Source organism: Oxyura jamaicensis, chromosome 4 (assembly GCF_011077185.1).
Source record: "Oxyura jamaicensis isolate SHBP4307 breed ruddy duck chromosome 4, BPBGC_Ojam_1.0, whole genome shotgun sequence".
NCBI classification, from domain to species: Eukaryota; Metazoa; Chordata; class Aves; order Anseriformes; family Anatidae; genus Oxyura; species Oxyura jamaicensis.
The window spans coordinates 88,394,580-88,417,796 of NC_048896.1; the positions used below are offsets into that span (position 1 = coordinate 88,394,580).

The 23,217-nt window shown below is 42.2% G+C and overlaps 1 long non-coding RNA gene across 1 annotated transcript; it reads right to left on the reverse strand.

Annotated features, from left to right (window-relative positions):
- Positions 1 to 637: 637 nt before the first annotated feature.
- LOC118165486 lies at positions 638 to 8,703 on the reverse strand. The gene is made up of 2 exons (XR_004750071.1): positions 8,460 to 8,703; positions 638 to 2,324 (listed from the first exon to the last, which is right to left on the reverse strand). It is a non-coding gene; the product is annotated as an uncharacterized LOC118165486 (long non-coding RNA).
- Between the last annotated feature and the right edge of the window lie 14,514 nt (positions 8,704 to 23,217).

Genomic DNA, 23,217 nt, shown 5'->3' on the forward strand with positions numbered 1-23,217 from the left:
GAAGTTGTCTGTTCTCTTGAATCTCTTGGATTAGGGGATGAAAAAGTTTTTCAAGATTTTGAAAAAGTCAGCTAGCCTAATTTTTAAAAAGAGCAAAAAAACATAAATCAAAGACCAAAAATACCCAGCTAAACTGAACTTTTAGGAGTTTTTTCACCATCCAGCTGAGCCACTGGACTACCTGGTGCCAGAAGGTCCTGTCATGTTCACTGATGGCTGCTAAGTCTTGTTGCTTCTTCTGTCTGGTGTCAGTGCTCATTTGACCTCGCTGTAAGCTCCTAACCCCAAATGCTAACTCTGCCAAAGCTTCACCACTACTGCACAGTTTGGGGAAGGTGGAAAGAAGCAGCGAGGGTGAGGCTGCAATAAAACCATCCCTCCCAATGGCATCTTGCAGCTAAACATAAATTTTGTTGCTCTAATGAAATCTTTCTTTTTCATATTTGCCTGCCTGAAGATAGCTAAAGTCCTTATCAAAAATCTCTCCTAAATCACTTCTGAAATCCTAGACTATAGATACTCAGAGGCAATTCAAGTCCTCTGTCCTTTAGGCACCTAAATAAGTTTCAGCATTTTTTTTAAAGTAGCCAGAAGACCTTCAGCACAGCAAGTGCAAGATGTTAAGCAAGGACAGGGGATTTTGGATTAGTCCCCAGGGCACTGACCATACTTCTTCCCTTTCAAACTCTCAACATCCATAAACGCAGAAGGTCTAAAACAAATTAAATAGTGCAAGAACACAGGAATAAAAATACACTCTCTACAACTCCACTACATCTCTTATGTATTCCACCCACCTCCTAAACATTTTTTTTTTTTTCAGAGATGCTTTACAAAAAGGGTAGAATGGAGGTTCCACCTTTATTTTTCTGCTGGTTAAACGTTAAGTTTCTTTTAACAGGTGGATGTTCATCTCTGTCAATGATCTTTTAAGAGATATACAGGAATTACCTAAGCAAAAGAAAACCTTTACCTGAGTGAAAGCCACCGAGGTCTTACACCTTCAGCCTAACTCTACCAGGCTTTGCATCAGGTTTTAGCAAATACTGGCTTCAAACCACAATGGCAACACAGCCTACTTCCTTGTCATCAACTCTCTGAGGACAACCATAGTCTGAAATAATGCATGAGGGCTTTTTTGCATAGCCCACCTGCAGCAATCCCCCTGGGGACCTGCCACCCTCCCAGAGCCTGGGGATCCATGCTCAGTGCATAGCATTGCTACCAAGTAGTACAGAAAGCAAGTCCTCTGCTGGGTCCAGGGTTTTCACTGCCTCCGGTCTTGTGCAAATGAGAAATTAATTAATGTCTGATCATGACAAAACATCTATTGCCCCTGAAGTTGCTGATTCACCTAGATAAAAGTGTGCCACAGAGGCAACTGAGTTTCAGGAGGACTTCATCAGCAGCAAAGTGTGCTCCTGATGGAGCTGCACTTGCCAGGCAAGGTTCAACTCTTGGCCACTGTCCTCGTCTGTTAGCTTGGCAGGGTTCTGGGCACCCAGGGCCTCCCAGGTGCAGAAATTACAGCAGCAATGGTGTTCCTGAATTTCACATGGAGTCAGACCCAAGTTAACCTTCAGAAGCCACCACATGTGTCTGAAGCAGAGGGGGTCTTGGGTCCCATCTAGTCTTCCCTCAGACTGTCCCCAAACTGAGAATTGTCACAGGACTGAAGAGAGAAAAATAATTTCTTCTTGTGGAGGATTTCAGAAGGTTTGATTTTAATTCTATATCTGAAGTAAAAACAACTTTTGAAACAAAACAAAACAAACAAAAAAAAAGTTTTTGAAATCATGAGTCCAATTTCCCTCAGCTGAAATGAACAAATTATACCCAAAGAAAGAAGAGGAACATTAAAAGAAAATGAATGGACAAAGAAAGAAATTGGAGAAAACCAATGAATGAGGCTTCCTTTGATTCTCAGTAAGAAACCCACGACCCAACTCCCTCCAAGCATCCATGATACTTCTCGCAGAACTGCTCCAGAGACCACATCTGGATGCAAAGCATGAGATTCCCTGGGGGAACATGCATTGGCTTTCTTCTCCTTTGGAAGGAGTCCATGGCATCCCTACATCCTTGACGTCCCCCATCTCAGTGGATGTCTACCAGACTTCCCATCCTCCTAGACGCAGCCAAAGCTTGGGGCTTGCTCTCTTCTCCATGGGAGAAGGAGGTGGGAAGTGTGAAGGAGGTCTGCCTGGACGAGAGCGAATGGTCTTCACCTCTTTTACCACCCTGAACAGCTCCGATGACTCTGCACCTCCTGCTTGCCTCCAGCAGCCTGCTCTCTCCTTGGTCAGGCTTGCTTCTCCAGCCTCCTGCTTGGCAAATAAACGGCTTGCATTCAGGTGCAGTCAGTATTAGTTAATCAGCACGTTTAATACATTAGCATGCACATATTTATCTACATCCACTGAGCTTTGTAAGCTGCAACTCTTGTAGTTCAGTCTACAAAATTAGTTTCACAGCTGCAGCGGGTAGCTGTTCATTTATTTACAGTCCTCAGAGACCTCACTGAATGCAATGGCACAAAACAAAATGAGGCCTCTAATCCAAAAGCCAGGAAGCTTAAGCACCTGTAGAAACAGTTTTGCATTCCAAGGGGCAAATTATCTCTAATCTTGTTAAATGACTGCACTGCGAAACAATTGCAAAATGCTTTCTTCGATGGCCCATAACCAAACATGAGGGGTCCATTACTACTCCGTGTGAGGGGGAGCCAGTAATCCTATAGGAGGACACAGCTGATCGCAAAACAAGGGCTGCAGTCAAAAATAAAGAAGAAAAAAAATAAAGCTTGAACTGTTTGAGAACGGATGCTTCCAATTTTCTAAATTACAATAGCAACTTGTTGCCAAGCAATTACAGTGTTTCATCTGTTTTTTCCTGCTTTGCCCCCCACCTCACTTGTTTTTCTTCAGCAGATGCTGTTTCTGAACTTTGTCATTCATGTCCCTTTCTCCACCCCCTCTAATTTACAATTGATAATGAGCCACCACCCAGACACTGCCACCAAAAAAAAAAAAAAAAAAAAAAAAAAAAGGGAAAAAAGTGAGATGTCTTTGTGCTCATTCCCACTCTGACCTGGCAAAAGCACCTTTGCCAGTCATTTTAAATCACTGCTTTACAAAAACAGGCAGCTGGATTTTTATTACGCTGGACAGTGCAGGACAGATGCTGCACATAATTTTGACAAACTACCACTAACTATTCATTGCAACAGTGAAAAGGGGACTGAGAAAATAGAAATTGTGTTCTACGAAACTCCAGTGGTGATTGAAGTCTGTGAATATCCTACAAATTAAAATAAGTGCTTAATTCAAATAAGGCTCACCAGAGTGCTAGAGCCAGACACTTGGTGGATATGCTGCTCTCTGTGAGGATGGGCTTGGTTTTTAGGATGGTGCACTCAGCATGGACAGCTTGAGTAAATTCAGACCCGGAGAGGGTGTGCCAGCATGTGCCCAGCCCTGGCCAGGGGGAACAGCTCTGGGGATACCCTGCCAGGATACCCAGCCCTCCCATCTGCAGGGTCGCAGACAGCCAGATAAATTCGGATATGCCAGAGCACTGAAATCAGAAAATCAGATTTTCAAGTTTCCTCCCCTAAAAATCATTTCCCCACTCTCTGCAGATAATGTTTCCCATAAAGCTCAACTTTCTCTGCCTCATCTAGAGGAGGCTGGCCATAAAGGCCAGCTTTACAGCACACGTTTCCCAGGGAGGCAGGCACCTGCTGGGCACAGCCCGTGCTGCCATGAGGGTACAGTGTGAGCAGGGTTCTGTAACTCAGCACCCTCTACAAGCCCTGTGATGTTGTGGCATGGGCACAGCATTCCCATCACCCACAGGGTTGTGTTGGACCCCCTGCCCACTCGGTGTGGTGGGGACAAGGACCCACCTGCAGCTGGCAGTGGGAAAGCCACAGGCTGCACATCTCCCTCTGGCCTTCCCCACCTAAGCAGGCAGATGGCAAGCTTTGGGAAAGGTGCCTTCTCCTATTCTATTACATTCATCAGCATCCTTTTAGCAAAGTGTCCACACCTCCAAAATGTATAGGAACTCATGCTAGAAGGGCTCACCGCTGCCCCAGAGAAAAGGTACTACCAGTTGGAGGCACTCATTTCTGGGCAGGGACACACTGCCTGGAAGGAGATGTCAGTAATTATCACACCCTGATAAAGGTCCATAATGGGTCCTTAACTGTGAGCAGGGAGATCAACAAGTGTGGGTAGATGTGACTCCTGCTGTAGCTCTCTCTGCTCTAACAAACTGAGGATCGTTCCTCTTCGCGGCTGCTAAAATATCTCGCCTCAAGGACATGTTTCTCTGGCTTTAGATTTATGTTATTTTTTTCATTGCTCCTCCCATGCAGGAACATACAGGTGAAAGTGTATATGGACAGTGGTGAAGTTAGTGACCTAAATGAGGCTAGTGGTGGTCTTGTCCCTTAGGACTGGCTTTGCTGAACTGGTGGAACTGAAATCAGTGAAGCTGCATTGATCCACATCAGCTGGGGTTTGAACCCACTAGCAGCCAGACATTACATACCCACATTATTAGCCTCCAAACTGGTGATGAGCAGATAACATGGAGGGGGGCACATGGCCTTTTTGGCCAGCCGGTGGGCGTTGGAGGCACCAGCAAGGTGTGGGGGTGGGCATCGTCACGAGATGGAGAAGCCGAGCGGAGGACAGGCAGGAGGAGAGGAAGCGATCACATCCAGCACATCTGTTGAGCAGCACTTCAACTCACTTTCGGTTTTCAAGCATGCCAAATTTATACACACACACACACCCCACACAGCTGACTGTGTTTTAAGCCCATCCTTGCTTTAAGTGGAATTATGAGGTCGGTTTTAACCCCATATGGCCTCAAAGCCTCTGGCTAGCTCCTGTATCCCTTATCTCCTGTTCTGGGACTCTGCTTTTATGTAGGGTTGAGATTTCTATGTCAAGTTCAAGAATGGAATAAACTGTCTGTACAGGCATAGCTGAGGCAGACACCAGCTATTAAAACTTGATTTCTGACCCTCCACAGACTCCCAAAACCTTCAGGCTGGTTATATCAGTCCTTCTACTTCCCCCCTCCCCTCTTTTCCGCCTCTTCTCATGTTATTCATGGTTTTCTTAAAGGACCTGAGAGCTAATAGATCACTTCAAAATGAATGCAATTGCTCCCCAGCAGTGAGATGCTGTGTTTCCTCTACACCACATCTATGCACTGTTCCACTAGATAAACAGCACCAAATGTCACCTCCGAATCACATCCTGCTTTCATTCTCTCCCCTTCCATTCGAGGCTCGAGCTTTGTGTGAGAGTGATTCACTTTCTCGCTGAATGCAGAGTGAAAGCCCATTTTCAGCACTCTCCCAACACCCATGCACAACCAGCTATTCATTTCCAATGATCATTTGTATTTCTTTTGGAAGACCTTAAACACCACAGGGTATAAAAGGAAAACCATTCAAGTGAAAAGAAGATTGGCAAAGATAATACATTACCCTGCTGTCTGTGCTTAGCTAAAGATGAATAAATATTAATACTTTTTTCTTGCCTGGTTTTCTAATGTGCTTGGGATTTCCATGTGCCTCTGTGGGTGTGTATGCATGTGTGTATGCATGTGTTTTTCCTAAATAACTACTCAGCCACATAGTCAGTTCTAACTTCTTTTTACCTTTTTTTACCTTTTTTTTTTTTTTTTTTTTTTTTTTGAGAATCTCAGGATATTAAGCCCCTACAAGTCTTTTGAAAACTGTTGTCTGAGTAGAAGAGAGAGATAGCAATGACAAGAAAGATGCACTGTGAGCAGAGCCCTTATAAAGACTGGAAACTCTGCACAGTAACTCATCCTGCAAATATCAAACCCCAAACCCAGAATTAAGTTACCTACAGACCAGATATCTGCTGTTCAAAGGAAAATTTCTCACAATATACCTGTGGCTCCAACCCAAACCCTTAGGTATGCGTAGCATGTTACTTTGCTGCTCAAGCTATGTGGATGAAACCAGCTTTTAATTCCAAAAACTACAATGCAATCCCTAGTTCCCTCAATTACCAGAAGGAGGAAGTGAGCTTGGCCAGTTATCCCCATATGGCAGACACATTTCAGGGAAAAGCAAAGCTCTCTGCGCTTATTCTCCATGTATATAATAGGAGGCAAGGTTGCTTATTCGTGAAGGACAACCCGTAGTGGGTGCAGAACTGTATCTTTGCTGGATATATAATAAGGATATTTCACAACAACTGCATCAGCCCCGAAATGCTGGGTGATGTTACCTTGCCCTGCAGAAATTTTGTCATAGTAGGAACCATAATCATGGGAGTTTTTAACAGAGGGCTGAGCATGGCTACCTATTTTTAATTAATAACAGGAATGATGAGGACCATTGAAGCAGAAATAGAAGTGACCCAGAGAAGTGGTGAAATAGTGAACACAGAAGATGCTGGATGTATCTTAGTTCAGAAATAGTGGGACATTTGTGCATGTTATTTGTCTTCCTCAAAAAAGAGGACATAAAATCTAGGGTATCAATGAGGAGAACATTGATGGGGGAGCTAAAAGCTTGCTGGAGATGCATGGAGCCCCAACAGACAGAGTGGGTCCAGAGGCTAGCAGAAGAGCAACAGGACTGGGGAAGAGGTCTGCTGCATTGCAGGAAGGGGGGAAGGGGAGGAGAAACAAACAGGAAAAAAAAAAAAAAAAAAAAAAAAAAAAAAAAAAAAAAACAGGAATGGAGCTATCCAGGAGCTACCCTGGAAGCTAAAGTGAATCCCTAAAGGACATGAGGAAGAATCAAGGATAGTTGTGCCCATTTAGAAGAGACATTTAAAGAAATGAATCTTGGATGATTCTTTCAGCACTTAGAAAATGTAAGTGAAGTCATTACATGGAGGTCAACAAGTGCCTCAACTCATCAGAAAAGATGGTTATGAGAAATTTGGTTATGGGGAATTACTAATGAAAAAGAAACTCAGTGGACTGATTTCACCCCAGTAAAGAGAATTATATTGTAGGATTAAACCCCGAATATATGAAGCTCTCATGAGAAATTCAAAATGAGAAATGAGGGAGGAAGTCTGGGAGACATCTGTGTAAGGCTCACACCTGGACTGAGCACAGAGGAAGAGATTCAGTGCATTAGGGAAAAAATGGTGTACACTGGGATGTGAGATGGTAGAACAGTTTCTGTGGAAAGGAAATTTATTGCTGCAAACAATAACCAAATAGGTAATTTGATAATAAATAGACTTTGTCTAATGCAGGTAGAAAGCCAATATTGGCCAATAAAAAACATTGAAACATTTTTCTGCTAATTAAAGAAGCATTAGCAATATAAGAGAACTTGAGCTACCAATGCAGGATGTAGGACAGGATATTATAAGGATAACAGATATATGGTAGAATAAGCATTGTATCTGGAACATGGGAAATGAGGGATAGATGTTGTTCAAATGAGACAGAAACAAAGATTGGTGGGACATGTGTGCTCTACAATTACATTGGAAGAGGCTTAGAACAAATATAAGCTGATCTTAATTTCTGTGGGAAGAGCAAAACACATCTGCATTAAACCGACACAGGGTAAATTGGCTAATGACATTCAAGCTGAGTTACACAAAGAATCTCCTATAGGTTCCCAGGCTGGACTTTAGGTAGCTGAAGATTTCTTATGTATATGGAGCAATATACATACAAGTGAGAACTGTGTCATTATGGGAAGATTTTATTTTGGACAGGCGTACTGGAAAACCAATGCTACCAAGAAAGTTCAGGCCCAGATGTTCATGGGTGTGAGCTGACACATTCACTGATTAGTTACAGAACAAATATGAGATGATGAGATTTTTTATTTATTTTTGTAGACTGTGAGATTTTGAGAAAAGATTATATGTGTGATCATGAGATGAATCAATTTAAATGAAAGTATTATAGAAGGAATCTGCACTTCAGGTTCAAAGGGGCAAATTTAAAGAAATCAGTGGATTTAGCTATAAAATTAATGAGTTTGAAGAGCTCTAGGATTGCTGTGAGGAAGACGTATAGAATACCTTTCAGGCTAGGATGGAACATCCCCTCTGCTCTTGTGCCCTGTTCAGGATAAGGACCATAATTGTGGAGAAAGCTCTGGAATGAACCAAGAGTAAGTCCCACTTCAAACAGGATACTTGGAGTGAGCAGAACGAAGGGTTATGGGGAGTGAAAACAGCAAAAGACATCATGTCTTAGAGGTCAGAAAGCATAGAGGGCTTATGAGAACCACTAACTGTCAAGCTGAGTTAAACCTTGTTAAGGAAATTAAAATCAAAAGCAGAAGGTTGAGCTATAGGAATAAGGGAGAACAAATCAGTGAAAGCAAAGAGATTAAAAATGTGGCACCAAAACTGAACAAATGCTTTGCCTCAGGGTACAGTTCTGTGAGATGGGGTGAAGTGGCTTAAGAGATAACTTACCTCTGCCAGCAAGCAGAGGCCCTGCTACGCTTTCCTATCTCCCTACGTTAGTCAATTAATCTTGTGCCAAGTCTTGTGCCAGCTCCTTCGCTCACCAGAAAACCACCCCAGCAACCCATGGAGCTGCCATTTTAGCAAGTTGATTCAGCTCAAGAAACTGCTCTGCAAGTACCCAAGTTGGTGCAAGGGATGAGTGGGGCCATGCAAGAGAAGAGAGAGGCAGGATCTTCCCCTTGCAGCTTGTGTGGTGTTGGAGTGGCTCAGCTGCTCATGAAAGCACCACCTTCATTTTCATTAAGGACATGGGTGAATTTGCAAGTGAAAGCAAATGAGGTTGAAGCTATAGAAAAAGGAACGACCACATAGGAGGAGGAAGGGAGACTTGGGGACAGATAGTCTCTGTCCTCAAAATCTGGAAGAAGAAGCATGTGAATTGGCCTGTCCAGCAGCAATGATGCATTCATTCAGTCATGGGTAGCTCATGTAACTGGAAAATAGGATTTGGTCTCCAGTTAAGTAAGAAAAGCAGGGAGAGAACAAGATGTTCTGGGCAGCTACAGAGCCATTAGTTTGACCTCAATATTATACAAGGCTTTAAAATAATTTTTTGAAGGAAGAAAAACTGAAAACATGGAAGTTAATAGAAAATGGAATAAAAGGCAACCATTTTATCACAAGTATGTTGTATCCTTTTTGCCTACTGTGTGAGCTGATCCTCTTTATTCAGCCCTGACACAGAAACCAGGAATTGGCTGGTTTTCTTCCGTCAGGATTGTTCTATTCATTGGCCAGTCACCAAAAAAAAAAAAAAATATCCCATTTCAATAGCCTTGGGAAATGGATGTTCAGCAACATTCACTGTAGCTTGCTTGGTTTCTAAGGGCCTTACAAGCAGTGAGCACAACAAGTCGATATAGCTGGGCAGCAGTATGGCGGTACTGCACGCGTGTTGTCAATATGCCTTGCAGCAGGATGCCTGCACACTCTTGAAGAGTAAAATCTCATCCCATCACTGCCATGGCTTTCAAAATGTCCTTCAGAATATACTGGAGCCCTCCAAATAACATCTATATTTCTGTGTTCTTCCCTGGGCTCCCCTCAGTTCTTTATTATTATTTTTGAAGGATTTTTCTCAGAAAGGTCTTTATTCTCTGCAGGAACTGCTGAATTGGAATGGGAAGCAGGGTTTCTCCTCATTGTAAGGTAGGCAGGGCTGCCTTCCAGTTTCCCAGCTGCAGAGATTTATAGCCACTACCAGATTCACTAGGTGGCCAAGGTTTTATAACCCAATTGAAAAGAATAAAACAATTTAGACTGAAAGCAATTGATGCAGGGCTCAATGACTTTCAGGAACTCGATGTATTACTATGATCATGTACGTTACAAATTATATATATATATGTATATGTTTGACAGATAGTCTTCAAAAACAATGTAATTATTGGGAATGATTTAATTAGGGCAGACATGCATGCAGAGCATCCCTGGGAATGAAGTAAAAAGCCTTGAAGTGTACAAAGGATTTTCAATCTGTGTTAAATTCTGCTCTGAAGAGAGGGTTTTGATATCCTTCCCAAGGCTTCAGACTCCCTTCTATATGAATTCCCTTTGAGTATCTCCTGGGCCAAGCACATCCAGTCAATTCCTGGCCCATCTTATGCTCAAAAGTGGCATTGCCTCAGACACACCTACTTTCAACATCCTTGGCCAAACATTAGAGAGACCAATGTGCTCAGGACAGCTGGCTACCCCAGCAGCAATTGGAAAGAAGCAATAGGACATCTGAATGCCCCTCTTCCAAGGGGTATATTTGAGGTAAATGGGCTGGAGATGCCACTTTTCTGAAATCAGAGAGCAGTCCTCTTCCATAGCAACAGAAATGAAACATTCCTCTGGTTCATGGTGGTTTGGAGAACTTGCAAAAGGCTAAAAGAGAATGGATATACATTCTGCACAGCATCATATGCCTCCCTGACCTTTAAATTGGACAAACTGCTTGAAAGACTTATGTTCAGATGAGTAAGACAAGTTGTATTCACTCTCTTTACTTGAGCTACAAAAGTATGTGAAGTTAATTTGAGTCTAAATCCAAACAATAGCTTGCTGCAACTTTATTTGCACTCTCAAGTTGTGAGTTTTCAAGGGTGCTCCAGATATTTCATTGCTGTTGCTCCATCTGCCTGCTATTGTTTAATGGTCTTTGTGGAAATAATGGGCTGTAGGCTGTGATACCAGTGCATTTTGGAAGCCTGTGTGTTTGCTTGTGCTAAACATTGACAGGTTGCAATTATTCTGTGAATCTGAAACAAAAGAAAGCTTGTGGTGTGCTCTGTCAATGAAATCAAAAACACAACACGTCTGTAGCTAAAATGAACCACTGAGACTTTTCTGAGCTAAGTTCATGCAAACAAAGCTTACACACATTGCCAGGGTCTGTTTTTCAGGTAGTTTTGTTATGGGAATGGGTATTAGTCCTGCTGCCCTCATAGGATGGTGTTTTTCAGGATGTGCTATGAGTCTCTTTCCCTCTAGCTTGTGCTGGGGATGCTTTTGCATTGGCAGGATGAAAATATATGTCCTTTTCCTGCAGGACTGGAGATATTTGGAGTGGCTGAAAAGTTCAATGCAGTGGTAGAAAGTCTGGGTCCCCAACAGGCTAGGTACTGCAAAGTCATTTGGTGAGAGGAGGAAGAGAGGAGTCTGACATCTGAGCTCAATCAAATTGAAACAAAGATTAAAATTAGAGATCAAAAGCTGGGAATGACAAGGAAATGTCTCAACAGGAACCTTATCTCCAAGACCAGGATGTCTTTTGGAATAAAAATGGCTGCTAATGACTTCTCTCCATACAACCAAACGTGTTGGCTGCCCCCACCCAGATGCCTGCCGCTTACGCTTCCCCACAGTTTTCATTTGCTTTATTGCTTTCAGATGCTGCCGGTTCTGAGTTCCTCTGGTAGCTGTGTCATTGCCACCAGCACTGGGGAATGCGGCTTCGGCTGACTGGGCTGCGAGGCGTCAGCGCTGCCTCTCCGGGGACTGTCTGACACTGAGGCAGAGCTGCCTAACTGCAGCCAAATAATTAAAAACGATCAATGCTATTAAGCAAACACAAACCCCGACAGCTCTGGGTGTATTCTCATATCACTAGCATACTCAGGCATTGGGAAAGGAGGCTAGAATGGAGCAACTGGTGGGAATAGCACCTACAAGGAGAGTTTCTGCTGTTGTGTGCACTGCTTCAGATCTAAAAGGGCTTTGGGTTAGCCCTTTTGATTTAGTGGTGCAAGCTAGCTAAAGCTCTGCATATCTTTTCCTTCTGGTTTGAAACACTCCTACACATTCATTCTGCTCCTGCCCAGGCTCCTCAGAAATCTTTCCAGGGAAAACAGTCCTGGATTTATTTACAGCACATCATTATTTATTTAAAGAAACCCTTTTTAGGGAGAAAGTAAAAAAGAGATCTGAGCTCTCCATTGAGGACCTCAGAATGAGCCCTGTGCTTCCAAGGTGGGGGCATTTTAACTTAAGGGTTTACAGGGGAAGAAGAATGTGAACCCATGGTGGGAGCCTGTTTCTTTCGATGTTTTCCATGTGCTGTGTAGAGCAAAATCTAGGAAGACCCCAGAGGAAACTGTGAGCAAACTTTCTCTCCTTGGCAGTTCTCCCACCTTGAAAGTAAAACTGGTTTGTTATCTATTTATATGTTTGTTTGTTTTGTTCTCCAGAGTTTCCTCAGGTTACTTATTTTGTTTACAAATCCCCCTACACATGCACATGCACCCTTGTTTTTTTGTTTTTCCTACCTTAGCTGAGAAATGCCAATGAATTAAAACAAGACCTTTTGATGCCCTGGGATACCCAATGGGAAGTGTTTTGTGCTGAACAATTTAAGGATTAGGTTAAGTGAGAAAAGTGGGGAGGGAAGAAGAGGGAGCTACTTGTTTCTTGTTTCCATTCCCCTCCTCCCTCCCACCCCCTCGCCTTTTTTTTATTTTTTTTTCATTTGCAGTTATCTAAAGACAAAACTTAACAAAAGACTGCCCTTGTCCCCAGATGGCTTCTGAAACTGAAACCACGGAGAATGCACGCACTGGAGAAAGTCAGTGCCTGAAAGCTCAATAGCAGTCATGTCACTTGGTTAGGAGTGGTTCATCGCCTTTCCCCATACAAGTTATTTGTTTGTTCTTCATCACAGCAGTACTTGGAAAACTCATCTACTGACTGGTGGTTTAAGCCGTGGTTTTCAGCCTACAAGTCAATACAACCCTCTGGACTTGTGAGTTGCTCAATAAGGACTTGTGAGACTGAAAGTCAAGAGGTGTATTTCTCTCAGGATCTGCACCTCTGTGAGCAAAAGCACAAGGATCTACAAATCAGAATGCTTGGTTACCTCTATAGCAAGGTGCAACTTTGCAAGGTCATGTGAACTGAAACTGGGCAGAGACCCTAGGACTGACAGCCCCTACTACATTGCATCTGTGATGTTTGCAGTCTCTGACCTCCTGTAAAAGGCCATTCCTGTCCTGAGGAATTTTACCCACCCATCCAGTCAACCCTGGAGCATTAAATGTGTAGAGTTGTTACTGGATGCACACTCTCAATTCCCACTGCAATAAGTTTATTGCTTATGACAGCAAGGTTAAAGCCAAACAAGCATGCTGATTGATTTCTGCCCAAGAGAAGGCTGAGTTTCAAGAATGCTGTTTACACAAAGGGCTTGATTCTGATCTACCATCAGGCTAATTTTCATTTATATCAATATAAGAGAGATCTGAATGAGGCCTTTGGCTTGCAAAATATTTTAGGGCTCTTTGGGGAGAGGCAGCTTTGTGAAAACAGAGATTACAAAGACAACAATCACTGTTCTTAAATTCAAAGGAAAACCATGGGAAGATGTGCCTTTGATGCTAATCTTCTGAAGTGACTGGCACTGCTAGGGAGATGCAGACTGGATTTTCCCTGCCAGCATTTCAGTATGCCCTGGCTAAACCTTAGCTGTTGACATTTATGGAGCTCCCTGATGGTTAGTGGGGCTGCCCAAAATTTGCACCAGCAGAGTCTGGCTCAACCTTGTTTTTGCTGGTATAATCTCGGTCCTTGATTCCCAGTTTAGTTTTGTCTGTGAATGTCTGAAGATGCTTTTATTTCAGAATACCTGAAATTTTCAGCCACTTTATCTCAGCAGACACCTATGGTAACTGAGCATCTTTAGGTACAAAAACTTTTAAAAGGAATAGAAAGACAGAGCAGGAGTGGAAAAGTTTTACAACTTTCTCCCAATCCACTGCCCATTAGAGCCAAATATCCCATCCTGATAGACAGTTCCTTTAAAGTATCCAGGTGCACAGTTATGGATAGGATTTATAGGAGCATTCAGGTAATTCATGTAGGCTGAGTGCCTCTTTTCTTTTTGTGCCCTCTAGGGCTCTGAGACCTGCAAGTCCCTTTGTTATGAACTTCATACACATTATGTTATGCAATGTAGCATGTGCAATCCTCCTAGAATAAGTTTCTCTGGTCCTTTTTTAAAAAAACAAACAAACAAACAAAAAAACACATTGCTACAAATATCTTGGCCCTGAACTGCCTGCTGAACAGCATACCATGATCAAAGGCAAAAGGACTTTGAATCTGTCTGTGGTTTGTGGGAGAGCTATTGGGGAAAACCTCTAGGAGATCAATAGCAAAATTATCACGATAATGAGTATGGGTTGAGGATGCATGATGTTTTCAGGGGCGCCAGAGTGAAACCCACAAATCAAAGGGAACTTTAGAGTGGCCAAAAGTTCAGGAAGATTCGTGATTTTTTTAAGACATAATCCCCTCACTCCACTTCCACAAGGTAGCTTGATATATTACCGCTGGCCTTAACATGGAATCTGCAGTAATGGAAGTCTTTAAAAACAGGTTGGATAAACAAATATTAGGCTGATATTATGTAGGACTGATCCTCTCTTGGGGATGACCTATGTGAGCTTGTGAGTTCCCTTCCAAGCACAATCACAGCAGTCCTTCAATATCCAAACTGTTAAAGTCTACCTGAAATGTGTATTTTTTTAAAAAGAAGGAGGACAGAATCCAGAAGTCACTGTAGTCAATAGGCAAACAACTCATTTATCACTGGAAATCAGCTGCCATAAGGAACTGATGAGTATTGGTTGAGAACTGCAGTAGGCCTTAAATATGTATATCTCCATCAAGTCCATTGCAATGATGTTCACTTACATCAGCTCAGAATCTTCTGTTTCTAACCTGACTGGTAAAACCTGTCCTTCAATAGCTCTGTCATGCAAAATCTATTCATTTAACATTTTTCTCTTGGAATGAGAATGGAGAAGACCCTACATTTACAGAACAAAGCTTAACTCCATGTCTAATAAACGTTCCAGCCTAGCAAAAAGAGTTGTCTTAATTTTAATAACAAATCTAATGCCCACAGACTAAGCTTAAATTATCAGTTTCTGATATTTCCATTTAAGAAACCTACAGGCTCCCACTAGACTCAGTGAGGGAACTGCAAGGCATGACCCAGTGGAAGTATAGAATCAAGAGCCTTTAAAAAGAGTCTTTAAGTATATCTTTAAAGACACTTTTCTAATACAGCCCTTTAGAAACTGTCTACATTCCCCACAGAAACAGAGTACACCCCTCCCATGAAAACGACAGCAAATAATAAAATTGATTTTTCACTTGCCCCTCTATTCCAGTGTATCAGGAGGCATTTTGTCCTCAGAATTAAATTAGAGATAAGTGCTTAACAAAGTTACGGTTCAGAGCTATATCAGAGGGAGCCTGTAGACAGAAGGAAGAGAGTATTTGCTGCTCAGCTTCATGGGTGTGAACCAGGACCACCACTGGGGTTTGAAGAAGTTTCACTGGAGATCCTGGGAGGACAAGCCAGACACTTATTTTCAAAGTAAAGTTGTTGAAATTGGGTAGGAACATCTTCCTTTTTTTTCCCCTGGGACTTTGGCTCGTGTCCAAGGACAGAGAAGTTGTAGCTTTAGTTAGCACATTCTTTCCATGCAAATTCCATGCAATTTTACACCATTGTTTCCAGCCAGTTTGGTCAACAGTCCTTCTGATTCCTCTTTGTGAGCAATATTTCAGTTGTCACTGGGGGTCTGATGCCATCAGGACAGCCTGCAGTACCAAGATCTTCAAGTGAAAATAAAACTGTCAAGCTCATCTGGTCTTCTCTAATGGATATAAATGAATTCTGCAATGCATGCCAAGCTTTTTATGAACTGTATGGTGTTATAAAAAACATGCTGCCAATGAGGTTAGAAACCCCATCCTTTATGCCTTGTGGTTTAGGATATATATACTGTACTGGAACGCTAGAAATAGCAAGATGTGTTAGTTTAGGCAGTCCAATAAGAATATCTAGGTTTATGAATTGGCTTAATTTGACTTCTTCTCAAGCAATATAAGTTCTCTCTGTCTTGAATTGTTCTTTTTCGGTGGTTTAGATACCACTACTATTACTGGCTCCTGGCTGACTGCATTCTTGACAAAAGTTTGCCACGAGGTCACAATTTCCTGACATCTTGATGATTATGAAGTGACTGCATAGAGAATTTGCTGCCATCTCATCACATGACATATTTTCCAGCTTTCCTATGTTTCCACCAAATAGGTACAGTGTGAAGCCACTTGATAAAAATATCTAGACAACCGGAACAATGGAGAACCCAACACGAAGAGCCATTTCACACTATAAATGGACTTATTCCTACTGGTGATGGCCCAGCACTTTGGACCTCACCTTCAGTTTGTCTTTTGCCCTGGTTTCTGTTTGCATGTTTATAGTAGCATCTGAATTAGCTATAAACTGTTTTTTGTCCTGAGTCGTTATTCTGAAAAGATTCCAGGTAAGACCGGGAAAGACCAACAAAGCTGCTCAGATTTGTGGATCTTCAAAGAGTGCATGGGGGTGGAGTGTAGTACATTTCCTACCCCATCTCCCAGGCTTTGAGCAGTACTGCTTGTCTAAGGTTTCAGGACTGGGGCATTGTTTCCATGCTGATTTGTTTTGTGTTAAGACCTCTGAACCAAACAGGATCTCTAGGATTCTCCAGAGTTACCAAGACAAATCAAGACTTCAGTAACATCACTATGATTTAGCATAAAAACAAAGCAAAACATACACCCTCTTTTGTATAAATATGAATCATTAGACATGAAACTCCTAAGCTTAAGAAGTTTATGTTTTGCCTTAAATTTCAAAGGAGGTCCCTTCTTGCCAGAGCCTTAGATAATTGTAGCAGTTTGGTTTCAGCCCTAGATCTTAACTTTTGCTTCATGTTTGTGCTGAATGACATGGAATTACTCTTTCTCTACTGTTTTAGTAAGCTCCAGTGTTCTGGGAAAAAGTTATGCCACATCACATGAATTTACTAATACCTTCCAACTCTTCTTTAAACCTTGTTTCTACACCTACATGTATTTAAACTCCACTTAAGGAGGGAGCTGCTATTCATATCTCCAGTTTCTACCTGCTAAGAGTCCTGTAGCCTCATAAGAAGGGCTTTGCATGGTCTGCTGTCTGTAACATATGCACACTGGGGAAGAAGATCAAAGATGCCATAGGACTCAGCCATGAACCATCTCCTGACACTGGACATACTCCAGATTGCCTCCTCAAGGGACTGTTCACACTGTCTGTTGTCCTCCTATAAATTTGGGTGCCTGAGTGAATATGCTGAGCTCCTTAGTATCCATCTTCTGCCATGGGAGAGGAAAGGCTCTTCCAGAGAGTTTTTCAAAGCAACTAATACAGGATACCCCTCTGAAGGAACCTCCAGGGGACCCAATTTCTCTCCTTTGGCTTTGGAGGGTTTTAGGGAGACCAATACTTAGCTGCATCCCACCCAAATTTAGTCTGCCTGAAGCACCTAAGTCCTCCTTTCCTCTAAATGCTGCCTCATCTTAGGGAGGTGTCTGTGTGTCTGTTAACTGGAGAAAATAACCTGATATCTTATGCACATTGGTTCACATGTCTGATGTGAGAAAGGTCAAGTTTAATTGATGACCGAAGAAGAGGAATTAAATCTTCTCCTGTTTTATGTGTGCTACAGGGACAGTCACAGTGTGTATTTCACTCCTTGGGGGAAAAGGAGAGGCTATGCAGTATACTACATTACTATGCAGTGTGGACATGTGGTCTGGGTGTCCTAAATAAGCTGTTAGCTCCCTCAGTCCAACTTGATTTCACTTTGAAATTATGACTGCTCAGCTAGTCATACACTCCTGGCTATATTTGCTGTCTGCCCATCATCTGATGCTGGAAAATGCTATTCTGGCCTCTCAGCAAGTCTGATGAATGTTGTATTTAGTGACAAAATTTTGGTTTCCAGCTTCCACAGACTTGAACACTGAAATGTTACCATAAAATAGAGCCTTTAGTTAACTTGTTGAGAAGTTTGAAAGCCACATTTGTGCTAAAGTGGGTAGATTATAACTTAGGCAACAACTTGTCTGTAGTCTGCCAAGGACACCGGACTCTTATCTTTATGTAACCAAGTAGATTGTAGTCACCACCATGACAGCTGCTATGAAACAGGCAACCAACAATAAGGGACCAGCTATACGAAGAGCACCTACCTCTAGTACATGGACACCAGCAGCTGAAGAACATATACATTCTCCCACCCATGTTAGTGGTGCCCATCCCCTTAGGCTGGACTTGCTGTGCAGAAATAGGTCCATGTGCTCAGCAAGCAAGATGTAAAGTGTCTAGTGCTTGTCTGGTTCTTGCTAAAGCATCAAATGAATTACAAGCATCACCTTTGGTTCTTGACATGTTGTATCTCCTGCAATCTTCCATGACACTGCTAATAGATGTTTCTATTTATATCCTAGCAAGATGTTTATATGTTGTATTCTTTTCCTCTCCACCACATCTATTTCAGAATAAGGCTTTTCATGCAGAACCTCTGTTTCCAGAAAGTATCACAAACTTCTTGAGCATCATTGTAATTTAAACGATTAACAAAAGTATCAGTAAATAGTAACATAGAAAATGCATCTCAAAAGATACGGAGCTGATTTGATGAGACCACAAAGTACTGTCACCTTATAATTAGTTTACTCAGCTGAAATCTCTCCTCTCTGAAACTCAGTCTCCTGAATTAAATTACCAATGTGGAAAGGTCCCTAGCATTTGCTGGGGAAGAAGGTTTGAGACCATGCTTTGTCATCATTCAGTTTAAAGTATGGAGAGATGAAGAGACAAACCATGGACAACAATGTAAATCTTTCTGCAAAAATCATAAACCGTCTGAGAACCATCTGAGACACCAAGGCTCCCTTCCTTGGTTTTGGAGGTGATCTTGCAATATACAGGAGGTCCAGAAAGTCCATCATAACAACATATACCAAACGATGCCAGAGCTTCAGCATTGGTGATTCTGGAGCAATGACACAATGCAGGAGCACAAGAAGAAAGATGTCCTGAGCCCTGGCAATATTAGTGAACGCCCTAAATGAAAACACGTGAATGCAGCTAAGAAAGTCTCAATCCCCTACCCTGCAAAGAATGTCAAGGACCCAACACCTGGCAGTGAGTTTAACCCAGCATATGCAATCCTCAGAGGTGGTTTGGTATAGCTAGACATTTTCAGTGTCCCATCTCCAGCTGCAACCCAGCTCTTAATCTTCAGAGGAAGGTGAAAGAAAGACAAAAAGGTCAGCCTAAAAGCTAACTAATGTCTCAATGGGGGAACATCTACATCCTTGTTATTAAAATATTACATAGCTTTAATACATGGACAATATTTGTAATATTTTGCTTCATTTCCTGAGGAAATGAGGATTATGCAGCTGTGCTGTAGTTGTTTGTTTGTCTGTCAGGTTTACCCCCTGCTTAATAATTGTGGAGGTTGTTAGCTGATTTCCGTACATTTTGACGGAAGGGGAAAGGCATCATAGTATTATGGTTTAAAATATTCATGAAAATTACCTGTGGGGTACAAGACAGAGACTGGTGGGAAAGGTCACAGTGCGAGCTCAGCATAGTTATTAGACATGAGAGAATCCACATGGAAGGAAGCCACAAGAAGCCAAGAAATATTCTATAAGTCCCAAGGTTTAATGAAGAGCTTGTTAATGCCCTTTCTCCCCCCCCCCCCCCCAACCCCACTAGAATTCTAATCAAGCTGGTCCATTCCCTAGGATTCCTTTCAACTCCATGTTTTATCTTCCAGCAACACTGCTTTCAGCTTAGTCCACCTCTGGCCCTCATGACTAATCCCATGACCCCTACCTCTACCTGGTTTTTTTCCCAAAATAAACCCTAATCTTCACCTTGCAAATCATATCAAAGGACACAAAAATATATGTTTGCCTTTATCCCAAAATCCAGTGAGCAAGAAGAAAAAGAAATAAAAATCCTTTTCTTGCATTTTTTTGAAATAATATATTCATATATTTTTCTCTTGATGACATTAATGACATTGACACATTGACACTTTTTTTTTCCTTGCTGGAAAAACTGTTTCAAGGTGCTAATGAACAACATGAACATGACCAAAACTGACAACTTTTACCTATGTAAAACAAGGCATTTAAGTCACCATTTCCATTCCAGAGTGACTCTTCATCTGCCTGTTTAAAGCTGCCCAGATTGTCTTGTTTGGGCCCTCGCACTGAGGTGGTGACTCCCCGCCATGAGATATGTGTGCCTTGATAAGTGCTGTTTCAGTCACTGAGTCACCAAAATATGTTTTCCACTTAAACCCAACTCTTCATTGACTTAATAAACAGGAGGGAAAGTTCTAACTGGGCAGAGACTCATCAGCCTTGCTGGAACAGCTCCAGAGAAATTGCTTTCTTAGCTCAGGTGCACACACACCTAACATGCACACACATTCACCTGGATAAAAAGTTTCAAGGAAATATCCAAAGGACGAAGAGCCATTTGAAACAAATTGGTAGAAGGAAAAAAAAAAAAAAAAAAAAAAAAAAAGTACAAAATGACTGTAAATAAGCTCATGTCTGGAAATCAGAAGACGACCTCTAATCATCAGACCCTTGAGATTTTTTAGCAGCATCGCAGTGGAAAGAGCAGAGGCAAATAGGTTGTGGTATTGTGAGGCTGTATCATGGGATGAGAGGGAGAGCAGGAGGCTGTGCCCACTCTGACCACCTGAGGAACCCAAAAAGGGAGTATGAGGAAAAACTTAACTGGTGGCCAATATATTTGCCACTTGACTTGGAAAGTGTTAAGCCCTAATTTAGCCTCACAGCAGCTGAGCTCACATTTAACTCAAGTATATGGCTAATCCCCCTGACTTCACTTCATGCAAAGCTGCGCAAACCCTGAAAGGCTTTGCAAGGATGGCCCTGGGCTTTTCCTGCTCTAGCAGGGGACACAGCCACCCCTTTTAGGAGTGTTTCCCTGTTACACAGCACTGCTGTTTTTCCAGAGGCAGAATACTTTCCTCCCCTGGAAGGCATAGCAACATAGTGCATCTTCCTTTTCTTCTGGCCTTGCTAACTTTATTACAAACATAGTTTTTTTAAAAAAAAATGTTTCAATTTCTCTCTCAGATGGAGCAGAACAATGGATTCATGTAATTTACTAAGCAGGTAAATAGCAAAGCCAAGCTGTAATACAAAGCATGCCTCTGGCAGCATTTTGCCAACAGAGCCTAGATCAAACCTGCAGTAGCATCCATCCTGCATTGGGCTGACTTGTGTCACACTGAACCTGCTGGCTGTCCCACGTAGAACTTCTTCTCTTTGTATTATGCAAAATATATTGTATTTCTCCAGGAAAATGGAGAGTGGGCAGGGGAAGAACCCAGAGTAGAGCATAAGCTTACAATTAACTCCCCTCATCCCCTCTCGGCCAGGCAAGTGGGGCAGTGGAGCAGGACAGCTGTCTTTCAGTGCTTTCAAGATACGTTTCAAGCTCTGCACAGCTGGAGCCTTTCAGTAGCTCATGAAGGAACTCTGTACCCTTGCCAAGGCTCCGCAGCTGCCAAAGCTGCCTTTATTAGCAGCAGTGCTTCTCATCCTCCATAGCTGAATGCAGAACAAGTCTGACATTATTTTTCATTCAACCTTCCCAGGCGTGCTAAGATAATCATAATAATCACTTAGTGTGCACGCACATGTTTTATAAATATTTTCTTCTTTCTGTATACTTGTATGCACACACACACGTACACACACACTTATAATGGTCTGGATGCAGGGTCCCCACTGAGCACTGAACATCTCTTTCCTATTCTGGTCAGCTGCATGTCTCAGCTACACTGAAACCTCTTGTTATTCATTATCTGTGGGCTCTCCCATGAACAGGTCTTTGTCTGGGCCATGCTGTTCTTTGTAGGTGGCATTCCCACCCGTACAGATGGCCAGAACAGCCCTTAAGTCCCACTTAAGTCCTATTTTAAGAGTCTAAGTAGTCCTCAAGTACTCTTCATGCCTCTTCTGGCCTAAGATGGAGCTAAGCCTGTGCAAATACCTGCCCCGTAGAAGTGAGCCAGGGTAGCTGTGCATAAGAAAACTCAGGCTTTCTTCACGCTGTGCTTCGTTCGGGATTCATTGATGGTCACTTACTTACTGGTCTTGAGATTTTAAAGTGTCTCTCCAGTCAAGGGCTCAAAGCAAAATGAGCTGACTCAGAGGCTAGTCACGTACTCCAAATAATGGGAACTCCATTGCTTGTCTAAGGACAGTCTTGGCTTCTTTTGGCACCTGAAGCCTTTCAGACCAGGGCTTGAGAAGTCTCAATATGCTGGTGCAGGCAAAGGCACGGAAGTCACCTCTTCTGGATAATACAGGCTTCACAGACAAGTCACGGGCAACCCATGGCTTGTCCCAGCTCTCCAGACAGTACTTAGGAGCACATTTTCAGGAATTATGACCCATTTGCCAACAGCTGAGTATTATTTCTCAAAGTAAATTCTGGTGTTGCTGTTACTATATAATGGCTATTTGTGGAACGTTTAGATATATGTGTAAGGACCAGAAACACTTGGCAAACAGTTATGGTGTATGCTACACCAACAACACAGTGATTAAAAGAATATTCTTGTTTCCAATATTCAGGTGGAGAAACTAAAACTAATTCTTGTGGCTTTCCCATCACTGTTGGAGAAGTCTGACTCAGAACTGGGAACACAGCAGAGCTACTTTATTCCCATTAACTGTGTAAATTTTACTGCAGAGTCATGGAAGCAGAATAATGTGTGTTGGAAGAGACTTTCAAAACTCACAGTCTGACCATTTGCTCAAAGAAAGGTTAGTTTAGATCAAGTTGCTCAGAACCTACTCCAGCTGAGTTTTAAATATCCTCGAGGGTGGATATTGAACAACCTCACTGTGCAAATTGCTTGAATGTCTAAATACTCTCATTGTGAAAATAATAATAATAATAATAATAACAATAATAACAATAATATCCTAATATCTATCTGGAATTTCCACTGTTGGAACTTGTCTCCATGGCCTCTTGCCTACAGTGCACCACCAGGAACAGTCTGGCTCCTTGTCTTATCATAAAAATGAATTGTCTTATCATAAAAATGAATTGTAACCAGTTGTTTTACCACTTTATAAGATTTTCAGCTTTACTGCTACAATTTTAATAGCTTTGGTAAATTCTTCATTTTTAAAAAGATTACTTCTGATGACACAGCTAAGTATGACCCAAGGACTGTAGAAGAGATTGTATGTTGGTGAATTCTGTCACTTCACTCAGTAAAATGCAAAATCAGTGCAACATCTTGTTTGGCTCTACAAT